At 50.1% G+C, this 22,873-nt stretch overlaps 2 long non-coding RNA genes across 10 annotated transcripts in view; one reads left to right on the forward strand and one right to left on the reverse strand.

Annotated features, from left to right (window-relative positions):
- LOC139037175 (uncharacterized) overlaps positions 1-22,580 on the reverse strand; it is a 47,471-nt gene extending 24,891 nt beyond the window's left edge. For 7 of the 9 annotated variants that reach the window (XR_011490018.1, XR_011490017.1, XR_011490015.1 and 4 more), the window contains exon 1: positions 22,480-22,580. This is a non-coding gene — a long non-coding RNA (uncharacterized lncRNA). The other 2 variants (XR_011490019.1, XR_011490016.1) reach the window with 1 other exon arrangement.
- LOC110139769 (uncharacterized) lies at positions 7,065-12,017 on the forward strand. Its single transcript, XR_011489809.1, has 4 exons — positions 7,065-7,226; positions 9,164-9,308; positions 9,687-9,947; positions 11,890-12,017. It is a non-coding gene; the product is annotated as an uncharacterized lncRNA (long non-coding RNA).
- Positions 22,581-22,873: the final 293 nt, after the last annotated feature.

Here is a 22,873-nt window from a genome sequence, read left to right on the forward strand (position 1 = left end):
TAAGCTCTATGACAGCCATGGAGGAGTACACCACCACTCGCCATTGTATCTCCTGCACACAGCATCTGGCCTTTAATACATCAACTGTGGATAATCGTTAAATGAACTATCCAATGAAAAAATAACCACTTTCCCCAGAATATAATGTCAATGATCAGCAGATGCAGCCTGCAGCAAACTGGCTTACCATTTCCCTATCCCCTCATTCCTATTTGATGTGGTTATGACCACGTAACAATGATCTTTTGTTTCTGAACTCTCAGAAGAACTTGCAAATCTTGACCACCTAGAATGGGCTGTCTGAGCCTGGCTCCCAGGGGAGTTTGGGTAGCATCTCTAAGGCTGACCTGCTCCGGGCCACAGACAGACTTAGCAGGGCTGCAGTCTTTTTATTAATTTTTTTAATTGATTAATAAGCGAATTCAGTCAAATATGTAAAGTCTTTCACAAGCTGACCCATTCTGCTTTCCAACTCCACTGCTCCTATAAATAGTTGCTACAAATGTAGTGACTTAGAACAACACAAATTGATTGTCTTATAGAGAAACATTGGGCTTCCCTGGTAGCTCAGATGGTAAAGAATCTGTCTGCAATGCGAGACCCTGGTTTGATTCCTGGCTCAGGAAGAACCCCTGGGTAAGAGATAGGCTACCCACTCCAGTATTCTTGGGCTTCTCTGGTGGTTCAAACAGTAAAGAATCCACATGCAATGAGGGAGGAGGGCATGGCAACCCACTCCAGTATTCTTGCCTGGAGAATCCCCATGGACAGGAGCCTGGCGGGCTACAGTCCACGGGGTCGTAAAGAGTCAGACACAACTGAGTGACTAAGCACAGCACAGAGTTTCCAGAGTTCAGAAGTCCAAAATGGATCTTACTGGGCTAAAATCAAGATGTTGGCAGGGCCACATTCCCTTCTGGAGTCTCAAAGGAAGACTCTATCTCCTTGCCTTTTCCAGCTGTTAGAGGCCACTCACATATTTTGTGTCAAGCCCCATTCTTCCATCAAAGCCAGGACGATATGACGATGTGGTCATGTCAAAGCCTGGTGGTCGAGTCCCTCTCATACTACCTTCTCTCTGCTTCTCTCTCGCCTGTCTCCTCTTTCCACTTTTAGGTACCCTTGTGATTCCATTGGGTCCAGCTAGACAAGCCAGGATAATCTCCAACCCCAAGGTCAACCGATTAGCTACCTTAACTCCATCTGCAACCCCTTAGCCACATAACCCAGTTTATCCATAGGTTCTAGGGACTAGGACACTGATACCCTTGGAGAACCACTATTCTGCCTACCATCAATCTCACTTCTCTCTACCTCTTATTCTGACCTCAACATTTAAAAAACATTTTTTTTTATTGGACTACAGTTGTTTTACAATGTTGGGTTAGTTTCCACTGTATAGCAAAGTAAATCAGTTATATTTATACATGGAATCCCCTTTTTTTATTTCCTTCCCATCTAGGTCACCACAGAGCACAGAGAAGGTCCTCTCTACATTTTAACCACAAAGAATTCGAGACTTGGAGCCATTGTTCTGAAGAGCCAGGGTTTCAGGAATGAGGATCTACAGAAAACCACACAAGTTATCTCTGAAGATTTCTCTAATATCCTATGCTTCTTTTACCTCTTCCTACTGTGGGTCATCATCTCCCACTTCAAATTTTCTCACCTGAAAATAAGGAGAAAGATGCCTGCTTCTCTGGGTCATGTGAGGATTAAATGCATTAACATTTATACACTACCTAGGAAGTCAGGACAGTGAATTAAAAAAAAAAAAAGCTTATGTTCTGACTTCAGAAGTCTGGGTTACAATTTTGCTTTCTAACACTTAAGACTTATGTGACCCCAACAGAGTATTTAATCTCTGTAAATTCCCTTGAAACCTCTATTTCCTTAATTGTAAAGACAGGGTATCAATAATACCTATCTTAGAGGGTGCAGTGAGGATCAAATGAGATAAATTATGCAAAGTGTTTTGGCATATAGTAATTGCTCTATAAGATTGGGTATTATGATTATTACACCAGAATCCCTAATAAATTGTAGCCGTTCTTTGTTGTGATGGCACTTTATTTCATTCCTTTATCTAACAAACTCTCAAATCTCAGCTTAAGTATTACATCTTCAGGAAAGCCTTCTCTGTCTCTCCCAGCCAGAGGTAGTTAGTTATTTCCCCTGTGTATTCCTGCAACACCCAGCCCACGTGTCTATTACAGCATCAGTATACTAGATTGATTTAGTGTCTGTGTACACCCCACTCCACCACCACCACGAGTGCAGGAGGCTGAGCTACTTGAAAGTAGATTCCAGGCCCCATTCATCAGCATATAGGCGGTGCCCACTTCAGGCCCTCGGCAATACTGGTGGTCCAGTGGCTAAGACTCTGTGCTCCCCATGCAGGGGTTCCAGGTTCGATCTCTGGTCAGGGAACTAGAATCCACATGCCACAGCTAAAAATGTCCCACATGCTCCAACTAAAGATCCCTCATGCCACAACAAAGGTCTAAGATCCCACATGCTGCAACCAAGACCCAGCATGGCCAAATAATAGATAAACACATACAAATATTAAAAAGGGATGTCTATTGACTGAACAAACAAAATTCTAGGTTACTGATTAGAAACTGCCATAACATAAAATGCTTGCTAATTTACGTGTCTAAACATACGTGTGTGTGTGTTAGGTCTCTTCAGTCATGTCCAACTCTTTGTGACCCCATGGACTATAGCCCACCAGGCTCCTCTGTCATGGGATTTTCCAGGCAAGAATACTGGAGTGGGTTGCCATGCCCTCCTCCAGGGGATCTTCCTGACCCAAGGTTGGAACCCATATTCCTTCGTCTCCTGAATTGGTAGGCGGGTTCTCTACCACTAGGGCCACTTGGGAAACCCCTAAACATACATAATATTACTCTACTCATATTCCAGTAGGTGAGGGGCACACTTCATTCCCTGGGAGCAGCACTCCTTGGCATGTGAACAGAACTGGACCCCCGAGGGAACTGCAGCCAGAAAGGAGGGTTCCGGCCCGTCTGGCCCCACTCTGAGAGGAACCCTCCGGGGCACAGCATCCCTGACCATCGCTCCTACCTGCAGCTTTGGGGCTTGCCTGCTTCAGCAACTACGCCCTGCAGAAAAAGTCTGCCCCGAGCAGAACAGGGCTGAAAATCATATTTTCACGGGATGTCAAACCTCCTCTCCTACCTTAAATGAAAGGTATTATTTTTGAGAAGAGAATGTCACACTCTACCACCAAAATTCTGCTTCCTCGGCAGAAACCCTGGCAGTTTCTCTGCACGGCTGGCAGCTCTCCACCCAAGGCCAATGCTGGGAAATTCACCAGGCCCAGCGCAAATCACGGGAGCACAACTCCTCTGTGATTCAAACAAGGGAAAGCAGAGTCAAAAGGCCTCATTCCCTTTGCAGAAACGGGGCAGGAACAGGAGGTACGGTCCAGCCACTCCACCCCAGGACCCAGCGCAGGTCCTAACTCTTCTTGGGAAATTCACCCATCACTTTGCCAAATAAATAAATTATCCCCAGCTCAGCAACCTCTGGGCCTTTCTTGTAATAGATGATATCCTTTCAGCTTCATCTTTGGTATCTATAAAAATATACCCTTCGTAGCTGCCAACAAGCTATCAGTCCCTCATCTCTAAGCAATTCATTTAAGAGACTGAGGCCTCCTTCTGATTCACCCACACTGAACCTGCCCTGGAATAAAAGGTTTTGTACAGAGCTGGGAGAGTGGAAAAGGTGTCAGGCAGCGAGTGGATTCCAAGAAATGGGAAACTGCGTCTACTTTTTAATGAGTGAGAAGGTGCTTGGGAGAACAGGACAGAAGCAGCCTTCTGTCCCTTGAGCTTCCTGTTGTGTCAACTTCTGTGTGTGTGGCCTGGGGGCTGATCAGGCTCCAAGTCCCCTGGAGTCCCAGCAGCCCTGGCTGCTTACCTAGCCGCCAGCCCTAAGTATGGATGTGCGGCCACGGTGGTTACCTTTTCCCAGATCTGGGGGATCTGGGCCCTACTTAGCCTCGGCAGCCACTCCCCGAGGCCCCTGCGTCCTGACAGAAATGTGAGTCGGCTCTGGGCAAAACCCAGATGATGAGCTCAGGCGTTCTGTGTCTTCTGGGGCTCTGCGGCGGGGCTCAGGTGCTGACCTGCTCCATGCTGGCATCCTCCGTGTCACCGATCCAACTACTCTGAGACCAGGAGGCCAGATGTTTCGCCGAGATGGATTCAGGGGCACAAGTGGTGACCTGTGTGTGGCCTGCGGGCTCTCACGATGAGGCATCAAGATGCTCCCCCTGGCAGGTACCTGGGCGCACCACATTCTCACCCGGCACTTTCCAAGGGACCCATCTCTCAGAGACCACAAGTGCCTTCCTTACCAAGGACTCTCCACTCAGAACTCTCCAGCCTGCTCCTAGAGCTCCTCACTCCACTGCGTGATGGGGCTGTATGCAAACATTTGCTTTGATTTGTAAAATGATCCATATAATTAGGGAAAAGAGTTAAATAAAGGGACTGATTTCAGAGAGCAGGCTCTTAATGATACTAATACCTGACAAAAGGGGTCATTATGATGGGCTAATGGGCCTTGCCTGGCGTTCAGTTCTCTCAGGACACAATCCAACACACTCAATTATCTGCTAATCAAGGCCATTTTGTCAGAGGTTATTGCCCTGAAGTATCAATTATAGGAACATTATTAATACTTTATGGAGAAACCACTTGCATGAAAGTGTTAAACTCATGGGGCGAGCCCTTCACCCCTCCCCTCCCCACTAGGACCCACCATCTGCCATCTCTTTTCACCCCCATTGAATTCTCCAACTGGGGAATCCCATTTCCATGACCCACTGGGTCTACTGGGAAGGAGCCAGGGCCACAGTGATGTTCCAAATCCTGTCACCTGTGACCAGACTAGCACTCCCAACTCTTAATGCCACCAGCTGGCAACAAGTGGCTTAACCTGAAGCCAAGCCATCACTGTCTCGGGATGAGGGGGGGAAGCTGAGGGCCATGGGGCTGAAGGAACAAGATGGCTATGAGTGTGTGTATGTGTCTGTGCGTACACACCTTTCTCTTTGTCTTTGTGTCTGTCTCTCTCTCTCTTTATCCATCTCCCTCTCTCTGTCTCTGTCTCTGTGTGTCTTTCTATCTTCCTCTCTCTCTCTTCCTCCTTTCCTCCATCCTCCTCCTCCTTCTCTCACTCTCTCTCTCTCCAATGTTGTCCTTTCAAAGGAACAAAAAATAGACATGGGGACTCTCATTTCAAAATACTGCCTGTTCAGGATGCTATCTTTTCTGTTCCCTAGAACCCACTTCTTCTCCATGCTGGACACAGATTTCTCACCATTGTGGAGGCACCATCAACACAGAAACTGAAGGGATGACTCTTAAAAAACAGTGTGATGTAGAGGACCAAACATGAAAAGGACTTAAGAGAAAGCTCAATGAGAATTCCAACCCCACAACTGGCAGTGGGATCTCAGGCGAGTCATCGAACCTCTCGGAGCCATGGTTCTCAAATCTCCCAGGATACAGCATAGCTTAGAATGCCAGCTGGACCACTTACTAATTGTGCAAACTTGAGAAAGTTATTCCACCTCTCTGAACCTCAGCTTTTCGCACATAGGATAGAAATAGTTCTGTCCATATGCTGAAGCTATGATGAAGGTTAGATGAGAATGTGCACAGAAGCACTGGCCCAGCACCTGACGCATCCCATCCTCAGGGAGCAGTATACTCAATCTGCAGTGGAGCCCTGGGTCTGAAATACTTGCTTCGAAATACACAATGAATGTAAATGATCAATGGCAGTAAGGTCTCTCAGCTCCTACACCTGTGAATAAGTACATAACTGCCAGGAGCGGAAGGGTTAAGGGCTTTTCCCACCTAGAACAGAAAGCAGAAGTAACCCCTAGAAACTCCTTCCAGGGATCTGGCATCGCGGGGTGGTGCCCGGGAGGAGTTGGCTTTCAAGAATGGGTGAGAATCTCCACTGTCATCACCCAGCAAGCCTAGACCTGCCCCTCACAATCAGGCACCTCACCAGCAGAAAGGCGATTCAACCCCATATGGAAATCTCCTATAATCTGGCTCATAGGCCGAGTTTAGTCTCATGAGAAAAAAAGGGAGGGAGGGAGAATTTGCTAGAAATTTGTTCGAATTTCCTAAAAAGGAAGGGAGAATTTGCTTTGGTACTTAGTGGTCTCTCCATCACTGTCAACCCCATCCTGTGGTTTAGAAAAGAGACGTAGAAACATGGTGTGTTCATACGTTCTCCGCTAGTTGTTGAGGACCTGGCTTGAGTCAAGCAGTATGATCACGTGGGAATGGGGAAGGCCAACTCAGGAACAGATCAATTCTGGAGTATAGTTAATGCGCTAATATACGTATGCATCTACGCATGTTTAAAGCTTCCTGTAACTCCTGATCAACCTAAAGGACTATGAGTCCGTCCATTTGGGGAGGCAAAGGCCAAGAACAGGAATGCAACACCCAAGAGTTGGAAGAATTGTCCAAAACTTTTCATCACCCCCAGTTCAACTGGGTACAGACATCAAAGAATGAATATCATTCATCACTGTGAGGTTCGGGGTCAAAAATGTCAACCTGAACATAGCTTAAAGTGCAGAAACAAGTCTGCCACCTCTTTCCTGGAGACTGAGAGCAGTCAAGGTGTTTGGCTGACTTTGGGAGAAGCCCATCCAATGAAGGGAGATGGCCAACACTACATTCAGCATCCACTGCATGTGACCAGAGAGGAGGAATGGATGCTTACAGACAAAAGACCTCCACATCATGTTTGGGGCAGCCTGACCTGGTGAGCCGTGTTGGTTGAAGGCCTGAAGGTGCTGAGAATCAGTCCTTCCACTCCTTGATCACGGGGTATAAATGTGCTGTTCGGTGGGCCTGGGTAATTAGCGTTTGTGGCAAGCAGCTATAGGGTTAAGTGCTACCGGGGGTTTGAGCTGGGCTGACAGAGCCTGAGCCGCAGAGTGGGGTGGTTGCCTAGCAACAACACCTGTAGCACATTAAGCAGCCAGTCAGCTTTGTCAACTTCTAGCAGGGGCTTTGTAGAGCGGAAGGTGGGGGTGGAGGAAGGATCAGGGGGCACAGAAGTGGAAAGCTGGACAGTGGCTCTCAAGACGGAAGAGGGTGCAGAATCGAGAGTCCCGCCAACAAGGCTTTATGCCTCTTTTCTTCAAGCAGACTCAGGTAGGCAGCTGGGGTGGGAGTCCAGAGTAGGTGTCAGTATGGCTCTTATATCTTCCTAAGACCCTCACATGAAGCACCAAGTGAAGCTGGAACCCCCTTCCTCAACCCAAGCTCTCAAAAAAGGCATCTTGGGATTTGCTAATTTGGGGAAGGTCTGGGAGAATGAGGAGGGGGAGGCATTCTGTGGTTTCGGTTTCAGATCCGGGAGGATTGGGGGCTCTTTCTGCTGACTCATCTTGGAGGAAGGACCACAGAGAAGAAGCAAAGACTCTGAGGGTAAAATCTTTCTCACCACCTTCCTTTCACACCTTCCCACGCACCTCTCTGGACCCCATCTCACACACATGAGATAACGGCTGAAAAAAAGAAAAGATTTGGGGAAGGGCAGAGAACTTAATAATATTGTTGCTGCTGTCTTTATAGAATTCATGGTCTAGCTAGTCCTTTGATTTTTCTCACAATTTCTAAGCTGCCTGAGAGAGGGGGTGCAGAGAGTCGTGTATTTGAGGGGAGGGGCCTATTCTTTTGTAGCCCTGACAACCAGAAGACTTGGAGTCAACCCCACCATCACTTGTAAGCTGTGTAGCTTTTGGCCAATACCCGCCCTGAGGCTCAATTTTCTCATCTGTAAAGTGGGGGGTAATTACAGCTGTCCTACTTACCTTATGGGAATCAAAGAACGCCACCTCTTCCTCCTCCTCATTCTCCCAGACCCTTCCCAAATTAGCAAATCCCAAAGGCAGTTTAAGCAGAAGCATGTCACAAACACTATAAGTTCTCCTACCTGCATAAAGCATTTGTAATTCAAAGATGCCCATGTATCTGCTTTTTTGGTCTGACCTGAGCTATTTGCTGTTTGGCCCAAAGCAGACAAGAGAGGGGCAGCCACATGGTGGTTGCTGGGTAACTCGGCAGCAGAAGGGCTCTGAGAGGAGGCCTATTCAACTATTCTGCTCTAGGTTCACTGGTTTGAATCCAGCCCTAGCCCAACCACTATGGTAATCATTGGGTTTGGAATTCAGAGAGTCTGAATTTCAGAAGCCATTTGGCTTATCTACTACCCACTGAATTTTCACCATACACTCATGCATGAGGTTATGAGGGAGTCTGGAGAACCTGGTTCATGGGCCCAAATGTGCATCTAACCCTCCCTTCCCCTCCGCAGATCAAGCTTCTCCTTCTCGATTATTGTAAAAGGTGGTCCAGTCACTTCCCAGGTGGCTTAGTGATAAAGGATCCGCCTGCAATGCAGGAGACACGGGTTTGATCCCTGGGCTGGGAAGATTCCCTGGAGAAGGAAACGGCACCCCACTCCAGTATTCCTGCCTAGAAAATCCCATGCACGGAGGAGCCCAGAGGGGTGCAATCCATGGGGTCTCAAAGTTGGACACGAAGGAGCATGCACGCACCGTGACTAGGGGTGCGTGTGTGTCCCCTTGGATATCCACATCAGCATGCCAACCACAACTGCCGCTGCCTGAGGGTCCCCCTCCCACCTTGATCCTCCCTTCACATCTGAAAAAGCAGGCGAGTCTCCCTTTCCACACATCAGTTAAGAGAGATCCTCCCCAACCCTTGAAGTCACACCACATCTGATTAGGAAAAGGAGAATGTGTGCAGAAACCAGCAGCGTGAAGGCCCACCCAGGCCAACATAGCTACTTACCGGCCCAAGAGGGACCAGACCCCTGCGTGGCTCTGTGGGCTTTCAGCCTGAGTGGCCGTGGGGTCTGCAGATGCCCCGCCACCCCCAGAGTGACAGAGAGTGTGACTGAGATGCTCACTCCACAGCTTCTCCCATCCCCGTGTTGTGCCGTTATTTTCATGCTCTGGGTTATATTTAACTCAAGTCATAATATTTGGAGGTGGGGGGGGGGATGGTACGGTTGGAAGCCTGCTGTTTCACCAAGAAAGGCATTTGAATATTCTCGGTTCCAGAGAATTCGAAGGGCTCCAGGAAGAGAGTGAGGCGGCTGCCCCAGATTTGTCTGACACATCGCGGTCACGTGGACTCCATTAGCGGATGACTGAGGCCGTGAGCAGGCAGCCTAAAGGAATGTTGTAGAAACGATGAGAGGAGTCGGTGAGTGATGTCAGCAGGAGGCTGATGCCTCTGGGGGTCCCAGGGCACTCGCCCCACACATCCCCACAGGGAGGGAATCTCTTAATTGGCAATAGCGCCCGCCTTGTCAACCACCCCACCTCTTACAGCTGATGTCAGTCTGAGGGGGAGGCAGAATCAAGTCCCAGGTGACGTGAGCAGCACGCTCAGCTCATCAGCCACAGAGGCTCTCATTCCCGATGCCTCTGATAAGAAAAGGGAACATGCAGAGGGAACCCATCCTCATCCTGGGGGGTCAGGGCTTCCCCCCAAAGAAGCCCCAGCAAGGCTGCGTGTGTGTGTGCTCAGTCACTTCAGTCATGTCCAACTCTGTGTGACCCTATTGTCTTTGCCCGTCAGGCTCCTATGTCCGTGGGATTCCCCAGGCAAGAATCCTGGAGTGGAGGTTGCCATCCTCCAGGGATCTTCCTGACCCAGGGATCAAACCTGCATCTCTTACGTCTCCTGCATTGGCTGGCGGGTTCCTTACCACTGGCGCCACCACCACGAGGTAAAATCCAGGGCAGTCCAAAAACTGTAGAAACATAGCTTCTTTCCAAGACAAAGATATTCCTGAAGACCTAGATTCACCTGTTTCCAGATTGTATGGACACCCTGAAGGTACTTTTAAATTCTGAATCTCTAAGTATATTTTCCAAAAGTTCTTTGTGTCTTACGTTATACAACACATTTCTCTGGGAGACTGCAACTTTGGGTTTTGGGGGTTTTATTTGGCATCACTTCCCTGCGCCAGGAAGGGCAGTTTGGGCGGAATCCCAAATGCACGGAGGTGGCGTCTCCAAGTAGATGGAGAGTGAGGACAGGCAGGCCCGCCACGTGTTTCTTATTATGGTGTCTAGACACAGGCGGGTCTCGAGGCTGCAGGAGACCAGAGGTGTCAAACACTTTCCAGAGCACCGAACACTTTCCAGTCTGAACAGACTCCAATCCCCTCACCAGCAAGGGCAGCTGGCAGGAGACCCGCAGAGTGTTCCATGAAGACAGGTCCTACTCATGCCTCTAAGGGTCTTGCCAGGCGGAGGAGTCCAGTAGTCAGTGACTCAGGGGGTGGAAATTAAGGAGGCCCTTACAGTCAAGGGATACCCCTGTCCCCTGACCACTATCTCCACTCCAGTTGGAACTAAAGCACTAAAACCAGCCTCTGCTTCACATTCATGGGAACTGACATATGGTATAATTTTTTTTTAAATCTTCCGAGTTCCCTAGGCAGCTTTGACGTGAATATTAATACTAACATAATTTCATGATGATTAGAGAACACAATTAAGGGCTATTAATAATGACACAAATAATGACATTTAAGGCCTCATTTTTAATTTGAGTAATATTCTGTCTGGTGGTATTTAAACAGTCCTGTCTAGCACAATTATGGCAGTGCCAGGGTGCAGTCACTGCTCACAGAATCCGTCAGGCCCACCTCACCCACCCACCTGTGTGGCAGAGGGGATGGATGGGGGGGCACTGCCCCAGACCTCAGAAGTTCCAGCTGTGGCCCCTCAAGACAGAGGACCTTGTGAGTGGATTGAAACACAAGAGTCCAACTCGAGAAAGAGGGCTGGCAGCTGGAGAGGAGCCCACGAGAAGTGGTCGCTTGCATCCTGAAACACCACTCTCCTCCTGAAAGCTGGAGGGACCAGTATAGGTGTCCACATTTCCATATCAGTCCTAGCTGTGCTGCAGAAAGTAGCTCCCGTTTCCTCCCAGAAACCCCTCCAACCCATCTTCCGTCACACTGCCCTACTCCTGTCTCCGCATCCAGTACATCTGATTGTAATTACCTGTTTCTCATCCCCCTCCCCAGCCTCTGCTCGCTGGTTAAAGGGCTGGAATGTCTGTTTGCTTTTCCCTTGTCTCTTTGCCCTCGGTCCCCGGGCACACAGTAGGCTGTCTGGGAATATTTGTTGAATGACTTAATGACCAAATGACAGTGTTCTGCCTTCCATCCATTGGGCACATGTCGGAAGCTGAAATCCCATACCTGCAGGCGCTCTAAACTGCATTGTGTGGGCATTTCTAACTAATGGTAAACATGTGGAAGATGATTGGGTTGGTTGAGGGGTTGCACAGAGAGGAAATGTCTGTGAAATCTAAAACTTCGGGCAGAAGCCAGGGATGGTTAGGATTTAACCCAAAGTCCTTGACCTTGGTTAAATGGCATTGGGAAAAAAAAAACATACTCTAATTTCATGATATATTTTGGTGTTATAGACTTGATTCTGTATGACGAAAATTGATACATAAGCCTGGACTAAAAGCTGGATTTTTCTCCCAGTTCAGGATTCTGTAGCAGAAAGGAGGAACCAAAATAACAAACTTCCTGTTAAGTGAGACTCTTCAGTGAAAAGTAGGAAGAAGAGAGAGAGGAGGAGGAAAGGAAAAGGGAGAGGAGGATGAAGAGGTGGGGGGTGGGGCGGGGAAGGAAAGAAAATCAGTGAGCATTTATCCTGGGCAGGCATTTCAGGCATTTGATACCCACTCTCTTCTTTGATCCTCACAGTAATCCTACGAGATATAGATTATTATTATTATTTTCATTTCACAGATGGTGGAACTGTAGTTTAAAGAAGTTAAATCAACGTGCCAGGTCCCACAGAAGAGGGTGCTGATCCCAGCCTCAAACCCATGTCAGTCCACCTCCAGAAGGCAGATGGTCACCACCCACTGAACTTGGACAGGTGACTGAGGGGGCGGACAGGTGGGCTGCTGAGCCTCAGCAGAGGGGCGGGAGAGGGGGCAGCTCCTCGATGTCCCTCCCACCTGAGGCTCCTGCAGGGTCTGCAGAGGGACGAAAGGAAATCCACTGGCCCAGGGCCAGAGCAGGCAGCCCTAGGGCCAAAGAGGGCAGGAGCCTGGGCTCCTGGATGGGTGGCCCCCCCAACACGAACGAGGACAGAGCTGGGGGGTGGCCGGCTCCAGCACAGGCTGATGGGGCTTTGGCCGAGGCCAGTGAGGCCACAGAGGCCGGGGCAGGGCATGCAAACAGCAGGGGAAGTTAAGTGGAACCTTTCTGGGTAATTGACTCTGTCTGCCCATAGGACCCCCTGCTAGGCCAGGCAGGCCCGGGCCTGATACGCTGCAGCCTGTCTGGAGTCTGTTCTGCGAGGCGGAGCGCCTGGCTGACAGCAGGCTGGTAATTTTGTTATAAGACTCCCCCCTTCCGTTTGTAAGCCTCCTTTTGTCTGAATTCTTGTGCCCACAGGCAGGATGGGACTGAATGGTGGATGGAGGGCTCAGGGGTGAGGAGTCCAGGCTGAGCCCCCATACCCACCAGAGGCCCTCCAGCCTCCTCCAGCATCCTTTCCAGGTTGAGCTGGTACCCACACCCCTCCCAGCAGCAAGTCGGGTGTGGGGGATTCAGAAGGGCACTGGGTTCCCATCAAGGGCTTCTTGCAGCAGCAGGAAGCCCTCGAAAGCCCCCAGAGCTGGTCACTCATCAGTGTCCTCCTCCTGGGGTTGAACACTTATTTTCGGCTGCTACTTACCACCATCCCCCAAATCCTCCCTTCTTCCTCCTGGTCTGCACAGTCTGGGCATTCTGCCCACCCAACCCTCAGACTCAGTCTCCCAAGGCAACAGCAGGAAACACGGTCTGCTTAACAAGTGATCTTGGGATCACCATGCCTGACCATTTGGAGAAGTAGCTGGAGAGGTTCATGTGAGGGGCTCAGGAAGGGCCCAGAGGAGACAGGAACACCAGAATCAAAGGTGGCATGAAGGCAGAGCTTCCTAGGACCCAGGTGGGGGACAAAGGGGCAGAGCAGCCATGTGAAATAAGGCAGGGGCAGGGCTACCCACCCCCAACTCCGGCTCCTCTATTGGCTCTGGGGTTGCTTTTCACTCTAGGTTTATACGGGTTTAAATCAACATTCCCATCTTTCTCTGCTCACCTGTAGCTTCTCCTGGTGCCCTGAGGTCTAGGACTGACACTGCCGTTCCAGCTGAGAGACTCCTGATGCACCCCCGCAGCCAATCGGAAGCTGAGTAGCACTGATTCCCCTTCCCCACGTCTCCCTACACTCCATGGGTACCAGTGACTGTCACAAAGACCCCTTGCTCACCTCTGGGACTTCTATCTCTCTCCCACTTCACCCCCTTCTATCTATACCATTATCAGAATTAAATTCACAAAGGGTAAAGTTATTATATGTTCACCATTTACAAAGAGCTGACTATGTGCCAGGCATTATTCTAAGCACTCCACAGACATGATTTATTTGATCATTACAACAACTTCATGGAGGTAAGTACTGTTTATCATTCTCTTTTTACAGATGAAGGAACTGAAACACAGAGAGATTAAATAACCTGCCCAAAGGTGCATAGCTAAGCAACAATACAGCCAGGAATCAAAATCTCCACTCTTTCTCCTAAGAGTAGCAATGGTCACATTACACTCCTTTTTCACTCAGCAAACTTTCAGGGTTTTCTCTCTCTCCCACCCCAAATCCATCTCCTTAGCTTCTATGCCTTCAAAACCCTGTCCTAACCTACCTTCCTACTCTCATTCTCAACCCCCACATTCCAGCCCAAGCTGCTACATCTTCCCCCAGGTACTGTTGAGCCTAAGAAACCATGTTCTCAGTGTACCTTCTATCACTCAGTTTCTGCTTGCCCAAATCCCTCCCTTCTCATCCTCCAGCCCAGCCAAAAGTCAGTCTTTGCCCTTTTTGAACTCTTCTTAGATTGTTACAGTGGTAAGAGGATTGGCCTGGGACCTACCAGGTTAAAATACTTAAATCTCCTTAATGGTTTTGTCACCTTAAGAAAGCAGATTCACCCGAGTGTCAGTTTCCTTGTCTATAAAATGGGAGTGATGATAAGAGTACTTTATTTTCCAGAGTTGCAATGGCTAAAGGAGGTGATTTGGGGAAAGTGTCTGGCTCCTAGTAGACCCTCAGTCAAGGTTAACATCCACCCCCACCCTCCCAGCTTCTCGCCCTCACAGTTTTCATCATGTCTCCCTGGCATTTCAGCTGTTCAAATCCTCAGGAAACTGTAAGTTATCTAAGGGAAAGGATAACCCATCGGTCTCTGCATTCTTCTGCACTACTTGCCAAGTGCCCAACATTGCTGGTGCTCCATCAATGAATGAATAAAGGTACGAATTCATGTAACTGCTTGACCAGGGTCAATTTAAATGTTAGAAAGAGGACCCACCTACCAAAGGAGATAGATCCAGATGATCTTTGAGCTCTCTTCAACAATCTCTTTCTAATGAGAATTTGTGCAAAACATAGAATTCTCTCCCTATCTCATCAAGACATCAGCATGAGGTCACATTGACTCCTCAAATCCATTTCCAGCCCACTCATACTTTTTCTCCTCCAAATTCTTTTTTTTCAGGGGTCTGGCATTTCCAGTCCATCCCAGGAAGCTGAGGTTCTCCGGCGGCACAAAGCACGGCGGCCCCTGGCGGAAAAGTCAAACCAGCAAATAGAAATGTCACTCAATCATTTCCCCATGCTTTCCTCTCATTGGCCTTCTCCACCACATATAATGAGAACTGCTTTTTGCCCAAATATTGTTTGAATTTCAAATACACAATTTCCCCCAGGGGTGACCAGATGAAAAGAGAACTCTGGTTTGCAACATAAGACCTCTATGTGGAAGTTGCCTTGAATGAACACCGAAACGAAATTTTTATTGAGCTCCTTGAAATGACAGAAGCACATCAAGGCAACCAGGCTCCCTTCCCACTGTGGTGTGCTAAAATTATTTTAAATGAACACCAAGGAAGCACCCCTCAAGGGGCGAGGAAAGAAGGAAGGATTTTAAACGCAGTGGGCAAAATAATAAATCCGTTCATGGCATCTAACCCATCCCTACAAGCGACCCAGCATGTGTCTTCCGACGTGTCTCTCTGTACAGACTCTGACTGTCCACAGTTAGGGCTCTTAATCAGAGGGAGGAGGACAGTCTAAGAGGCCCTGGGGCAATGATTCTCAATCCTGACTGCATAAGAATCTCCTAACATGTTATAGAAAAAAACAGATGCCCAGATCCCACCCTGGACCATGTAAATCAGAGTGTCTGGGTGTAAGGCCCAGGCCTCAGAATTTTATAAAAGCTCCCAGAGGATTCAAATGTGCAGCCAGGGTGGAGGGTACACATTGATTCGGAAGGTGTAACCCCCAGAAATGGCAGCTAAACTTGTATATGCGTGAGAATAGGTGTGTGTTTCTAGGGTAAAACGTCATAGTGAAAGTCACTCAGTTGTGTCTGACTTTTTGCGACCCCATGGACTATACGGTCCACGGAATTCTCCAAGCCAGAATACTGGAGTGGGTAGCTGTTCCCTTCTCCAGGGGAATCTTCCCAACCCAGGGATGAAACCCAGGTCTCCCATACTGTAGGCAGATTCTTTACCAGCTGAGCCACCAGAGAAGCCGGAGGGGTCAGTTTCAGACAATTCTTTAAAATATCTGCAACTCTAAACAGGTTCTCGTAATATGTCTACACCTTATGTCGTGGGTTCCTCCCAACTGGAAAATGATGTGTACCTAAGATGCTGCTGAGGGTTAGGAGCTAAGGGGCGAACAAAAGTGCTCTGGTTCCTTGAGCGGTGAGCTTGTTGATCAAGATCCCACATGGCAACAAGCTGTCAGTGAGGAGCCCAGGGACACTGATGGGGGAAGACCCACTGGAGTACAGAGGGAAGCATTCTCGCAGGCAAAAACTGGGCCCCGGTGTAATTGACTATTTCGGCATCCCTGCCTGTGGCTCAGCTGACAGCTGTGCCCAGCTCGGCCTCCAAATCTGGACATCAGAAGCCAAGACCAGAGAGAGGGTCGAGTGCCCGGGACCTCCTATTTTGGGAGCTCCATAGCTCTGGCTGGCCACTGCACTCCATGAAACTGCCCTGACAGCCAGCGAGCAAGCGCGCGTTGCGGACCGGAGGGAGGCAGATGGTGCTGGATTCCCTAAGCAGCACCCGCAAGACTAAGAGGCGCCTTGGGGTTTTCAGCACCGTCAGAACATGATTCCAGTACATCCAGGGAGGAGGGGGGGCAGGGGGCAGGAAGTGGGGCAAGGAGGGAAGGTGCGGGGCTCACCAGCCCCCCAGAAACCCTCCTCCGAGCGCTGGAGCCTATTCTGTTAACAGCGTCACTCTCAGCCCCGGCTCCTGCCCGGCTCCCACCCCCACCGCCCAAGGCTTGGTGGGATATCAGAATTTAGGCTCCTCCGGGGTACGACCAGGCCTGCTTGTAGCACCGCCACTGCCAAAAGGCAGAGAGCCGGCCTCAGGGGCTGCCCAGCCCCAAGTCAGCTGCCTAAGTGCCAGCCCTGCTCATGAAAGGGCCCCCTCTTCCTCTCTCCTCAGCCCTGTGCTCTAATTTATCCTCCCCTTTGATAACCAACTCCAAACACATTGAGTCGAGGCCGGGCCATCAGCGCACAAAGGCCTGTGCTCTCCCGGCTGAATGCGCACTTCACTCTTGGGGGGATTTCTATAGAAGGCGAAATCCACCAAACAAGCTATTACACTTAAATCAGACAATGCCCGAGGTGACGGCGAGGAGACCAGCGTTAATGACTCAGCTAGCAGCGGGCTTCTCTATGTGGAAGCTCTACCACAGCATGGCAGAGCAACCCGCTGCCCTTCCCAGCCTCGCGGCCAGATCCCTCTCCTGCTCCCGCACTAGAAAGTTGACCCTCTGTGTCTGCCGGTTCTCTGAATCCTGAGTGTTGATTCCCCCAGGCCTGCGTAGACTGACTCTTGATTCCCTTTTTGCCTAGGAAAAAGAACTGAGAAATGAAGCCTGCTTGCCCCCTTCTCTCGCCTTCATTCTGAAGAGGAGGAAACCATGGGGATTGTTGAAAATCACATAGGCAGCTGGAGACAAAGCCAGGATTAGAATCTCTTGTTTCTCGCCTCGACCAATTCATACAAGAACTAATATAAATTAGGCGATGCACATAAGGCGCTTTGCATAGTTTCCGGCACAGGAAAAAGTGCTCAACAAACATTGGGTGTTATTCGTTGTAGAAGTAGCAGCATTTTTACCCGTCCTTCAACTACTCAAGGAGGGCTTATCATGAGCCAGACAGTCTTAGGGTGCTGAGCACAGACAGTAAACAGGACACAGCCCTGCCCTTCTGGAGCTTCCACTCTCATGGAAGATTCAAATTGAAAAGACTCAGACAATTATAGTGTCTAGTGGTGTACAGTGGAGAGCGACAGACAGAGGAAGTAAAGGATGCCTTCGGGGTGCGCAGCGAGAACTCCCCACGCAGGCTTGGGAAGAGAATCTGGTGTCTTGGCTGAGAGGGAAGGAGGAGTTGGATCTGGCCAGGTGAAGGGAGGTGGGAAGGAGAGAAACAGGTTGGAGAAAACAGAGACTTCTCGGAGGAGGGTATAATTGAGATGGGGCTGAACGTGCAAAGGCAAATAAGGAATGTAAAGGTGCATGAGGGCAAGATACGACAGGATAACTGACTTGGATGTATTAGGGGAAGCACACCGGCTGAAATTGCGCACCCTGGCCAGCCAACCATAGTAACCGTTTGCTTGAGTTATTTTATGACAGGATGTGCCAGTAAGGAACACAGAACTAATAAGCCACCACCAACTGGAAAAATTCAGGAAAGGTCAAAAGGAGAAGCCACGTGTCCTACCACCTCCCAGAATCCTTCTTGCTGGCATCCATCTTGACTGAGCAACACGTTCACCACTGGGAAAGACCCTGGGTCAGAGTAATTGGCCAAAGAAAACCCGGAAACTAATCCCATCAACATAAAACCTGAGACTAAGTGCCACATGGCAGAGTAGTTCTCCTGGGTTTCCCTACCCTGCTGCTCCCCACCCAGGTGCCCCTTCCCAATAGAGCCTCTTTGTCTGCACGTGTGTCTCCTTGGAAAATTCATTTCCAAATGTCAGACAAGAGCTCACTCTCAGGCCCTGGAAGGGGTCCCCCTTCCTGCAACAGATGGGGTGAAGACAGGGTGGTACAGGGAGGGAGGCCAATGGCTGTGAGACGTGAGACTGGAGACGCAGGCACAAGTCATCTCACGATCACATGAGGAGCCACAGGGAGGAGCCTGGGCTGGAGGAGTCAGGGATGACAGGATCCATGGGCATGCAGAGGTGACAGGGGAAATGGGCTTGGGGGTGGTGGTGGGTGGGTATGGGTGGAGCAGAGCTGGGAGCCACTTAGCAGGTCAAGGCCCAGTTTAGCACTTGTTCCAAGTTTCATTTCAACCCACTGCATGCCTGCAAGCATGCTAAGTCACTTCAGTCATGTCCGACTCTTTGAGACCCCATGGACTATAACCCACCAGGCTCCTCTGTCCACAGGATTCTCCAGGCAAGAATACTGGAGTGGGTTGCCATTCCCTCCTCTGGGGGATCTTCCCAACCCATGGATGAAACCCGTGTCTCATATGTCTTCTGCATTGGCAGACAGGTTCTTCACCACTAGTGCCACCTGGGAAGCCCTTCAAGCATTATGTGGTTCTAATCTTGAGTCACCAAACAAGGTCCACCATTAGGAGAACTTATGGGAGGGAGAGTAAGCTGAAAGTAAACAGCTCTGGCCACAGGAAGAGAGAAATCAAACAACAACAGGTTTCCCTGGCCACTCGGACCATGATCCAAAGCCTAGAGCGTCCAACAGTGAGAGCAAGTTCTTCCCCACCAACCAAATATGTGACCTTGGGCCACCTCCATTTCCCCATCTGTACAATGAGGACATTCACTAAGTAAGTGGTAAGCTGCCTTGCAGTTCTCCCATTCTGTTGTTCTATTACTCAAAATATAGATCATATATTTTTATTCTAAGGAGGCTTGCTTTGCATTTTAATGTTTATAAAAACAAGACAGAATGGTTTGCATGCTATAATACAGGAGACACAGTACATCAAGATCAAGTATCATGTACAGCAGACATTTCCTCTTCTGGGTCCAAGAGACCCAGCATTGACAAGGTCTGGGAAAGGCTGCTTGGGAGCTGTGGTTCTGAATGTCGAGGCTTCTTCTCACAGCCTATGCACAATTCCCTGGTCTTCAGGAAACTCTCTCCCCAAGGCCATTGCCCTGAGGGATGAGGTTCAACAGAAGGCCGTGTCTCTCTCTCTCACCCAATAGCCCTGACAGCCGCTAAGGCAGACACCAAAGTTCCAAGGACTGAGGGCAGGTGAACAAAACAGTGAGTTCAGGCTGGGGTGAGAAAAGAAAAAAACTGCATCAGAGCTGTTTTTGGCTGGAAAGTTGCTCTCTATCCCGTAGCTTTAGGACGCAAGCAGCGTAGCATCCAGAGGCACACAGCTGCACGGAACAATTCAAAAATTGCCTTGTTGGACTACAACGTGCCAATTTTTCAAATCTAGAGCCATTTTCACTATTACAGTCTGAGCCGCCTAAGCCCGGAGAATTTTCTTCTGGGAGGGAAAATTGATTCTGAGGTTACCATTAACCCCATTAGCACAGCACGCCCCATTCCAAAACTATTCTTGGGAACCAAGGGGGCCAGAGGAAGCTCGAGAGACCCACAGCAAGGTTGGTGCCCAACATCCCAGGTGCTAACAGTCAAAGTCCATTAGCCCCATCCTCAGGAGGGCAAGAGAGTGCATGAGATGGAGAGAGGCGGGTGAGAGGGAGCAGAGAAGAATCTGGGCATGAGTTTTCCCAGGAATTCCTAGGCTTTGGAAGTTTCCTGGCACAGCCTCACTTCATTTGGGTGGCTTGGGAACTTACATGAGTGGAAGAGCAGGAACCAAGGCTAAAATCTGCAGAGATCCTCTGGATTTCAATCTGCAGTTCTCACCTGTGACTCCGCTCTCTAATGAGGGTCAGCGCCTCAGAGGGAAATGTTCTCCAGGAACTGGTTTGGAGGTGCCCATCCACCCCCATTCCTTGCACCCAGCTGCTCAGGGCCCAGGTCTTTGCCAGATAACACAGCTCTAAGGCTTTGTCTGCCCTGGTGCTGTATATGGAAAACCACTCTAAGCCATTCTAAGCACAGTCAAGAGCCAGCTGCCTTGATCATGGGGTGTGCTGTGACCTCCATCTTCCCAAACATAGAGCAAAGAGCCACCAGTTCAGCGGAGAAGGCAGCAGTGACAGCGACTGCTGCAAAGCAAGGAGAGAAAGACAACTGTGGGAACAAAGGGGGACCAGCGGGCGACCGAGGAGAGCAGCACGTCCACTGATCTCTCAAGCATTATTTTTCACATGCCGGTGACAGAGCAGTAGGCGCTGGTCTTGGATCCGGCGAGCCCGAGTATGAATTCTGGCTCTGCCGCTTGACCTTGAACAAGTTACTTACTCTTTCTGGGTCTCTGTTTCTTCTTCCCTAGCCTGGGAAGTAAAAAATAAACACCCGGCAAAGTGGATGTCAATATTAAGTGAGATAATATAGGAAAGGAGTGATTATATAATAGTTTGCTCCAAAATATGTATGTATGTACATACATGAGCAACTAAGGAAGCCCACCCTCTCTCTTGTTTACAGAATGACATTGCTTCATTCTTCTTACAAGAGTTTGCCTAAGTGTCTGAGATTGTGACTAGGTGAATGACCAGCTCTGAACTGGTCAAAGAGCTTGTCAGCCTCCTTAGTGCTCCAATAGTACCTCTCCAGCACTATTGGAGAGAGGAAAGTGCTCCGATACAGCACGGCTTCCCTCCACAAATATTTAGAGCATCTTCCAGATGTTAGGTCCGCTGCTAGGCACTGGAGCTTCAAGATGAACCACATCTGGTCCACTCCCAGCCCTCCAGGGTGCCAGGGAAGCCAAAACAGCAGACACATCAATACAGCTCATCACAACCCTGCAGCGAGAGGGCAGGGCGGGCTCATATCGCTGGGCCAGTGGCAGGCTGGGCCAAAGAGGGCTCCCCCAGGGGTGGGCCCGGGCACAGCGGTTGCGTCTGTCCCCGCAGACACTGGGAAGTTGACCTCTCCTAGTCATGGGGTGATTTGTGCGGGAGGGGAGGGAAGCGCGCAGGGCTAAGTGCTGACGGGACGTCTCTGTCAACACAATGTTCCGCCTGGCCGGGCCTTCATATATAAAGATATTTAATGAATTAGTTAATTAATGAGAGGAGTTTGATTGATAGATCATATGGCGCTCGCAGCAGGGTGAGTCTGACCCTCGATATCGCCACTTCGGCTGCAATCCGTCCCCCTCATTGGTCGAGAGAGCGCGGTCGCTCTGGCAATTTGCATGCATTTAATGTAGCTCTTTAATAGGATGTAATGTTAGCAAAAGCCAAAAGCGCAGCAGCTGTAACTTAAAAGACAGCCCCATTACTGCAAGCCTTATAATTAGGGTAAGAGGGAGACTCGGTCTGCCATATGTTAAACTCTTTTGAGGTTAATAGCTCTGTAAGATTTTTGCAATTTAAAAAAATTACACTTGAAGGATGATGACAAGCCTCATCAATGAGGCGCCTCTCCACCGGAGGAAAGGGACAAGGAGGAGCCCAGGTCCCCCAAGACCGTCTTCCCCAGGGGACGTGACCAGGTGGCCCCTCTCCCGCCGCAGGGCACCCCGTCCCCACCGGCGTCCCGCATCCCGGCCCCATTAGCGCGGGACAGCCGGCTCTGCTTGGCGGAAGCGGAGCTCGCCCACCTGGCTCCGCGCAGCCCCCGCAGCCCCCGCAGCCTCCGGTCCCCGCATCCTCCCGGGGAGGGAGGGCGGACGCCAGGCGATCGGCTCGCCCCAGGCCGGGGAGCAGCACGGCGCGTGCTTACCTTGCGAAGTCCCGGGCAACTCCAGAGCAATTACGGGCCCCCGCAGATGACCGTACCGCCGGGACCCGAATCAGGGAACACGCAGCGGGCGCTGCCGGGGGTGGGAAGAGGAAGTCGCCGGGAATTTGCTTGGTAATTACCGGGCACAAGGCCTTGGGGGTGTTTGTCACCTCTGTGCCACAGCCCACGGGGCAGGGTTGGAGACGGAGTGAGGGGTGAGTGGTGCGGAGCTCTGGCCTGCGCCCGATGGACCCTGGAGCGCTGGCCCCTGCACCCTGGCCGCGACGTAGAACAGAAAAGCCTCCTCACCAAGCCCGCGTGAGCCCGGCTGCACCCTCCCAACCTATGGTGTCTTTCCTGAGGGTCCCTTCCCAGCGACCTAGGGGCACGGGTGGAAGGGGTGGGGTGGCAGGCAGCCGGAGTCAATCTCTGGATACCTGAGTAGCCTCCTCCGGCGGTCCCTCCCGCCGCCTGCGCTCGGCGGGGAGCCGGGGCCGCCAGGCACATCATCTCCCTGAGGAGTTCTGCATCCCGCATCTTTCCCTTCCCCCTCGCTGCCTCGCGGAGTGCGTGGGAGTCAGACCAAATTCCTGATGACAGACACTCCAGACAAAACAACAACAAGGAAAAAAGAAGTAATCCCTCTTATTTTTTTTTTAAAGGGGTCTCTTGTTAAAAGGAAATTACAGGAGAGATCAAATTACTGCTAATTGCACAATTATCCGATTATCTCTGGTACCAAAAATACATGAGATCTTTTTCCCCCTCCCAGCCACTTTAAGAAGTCTCAGGGACATCTCTGGGGAAAGGACACCAATCTCTTTGGCCCAA

Source organism: Odocoileus virginianus, chromosome 10 (genome assembly GCF_023699985.2).
Source record: "Odocoileus virginianus isolate 20LAN1187 ecotype Illinois chromosome 10, Ovbor_1.2, whole genome shotgun sequence".
Taxonomy (NCBI): domain Eukaryota; kingdom Metazoa; phylum Chordata; class Mammalia; order Artiodactyla; family Cervidae; genus Odocoileus; species Odocoileus virginianus.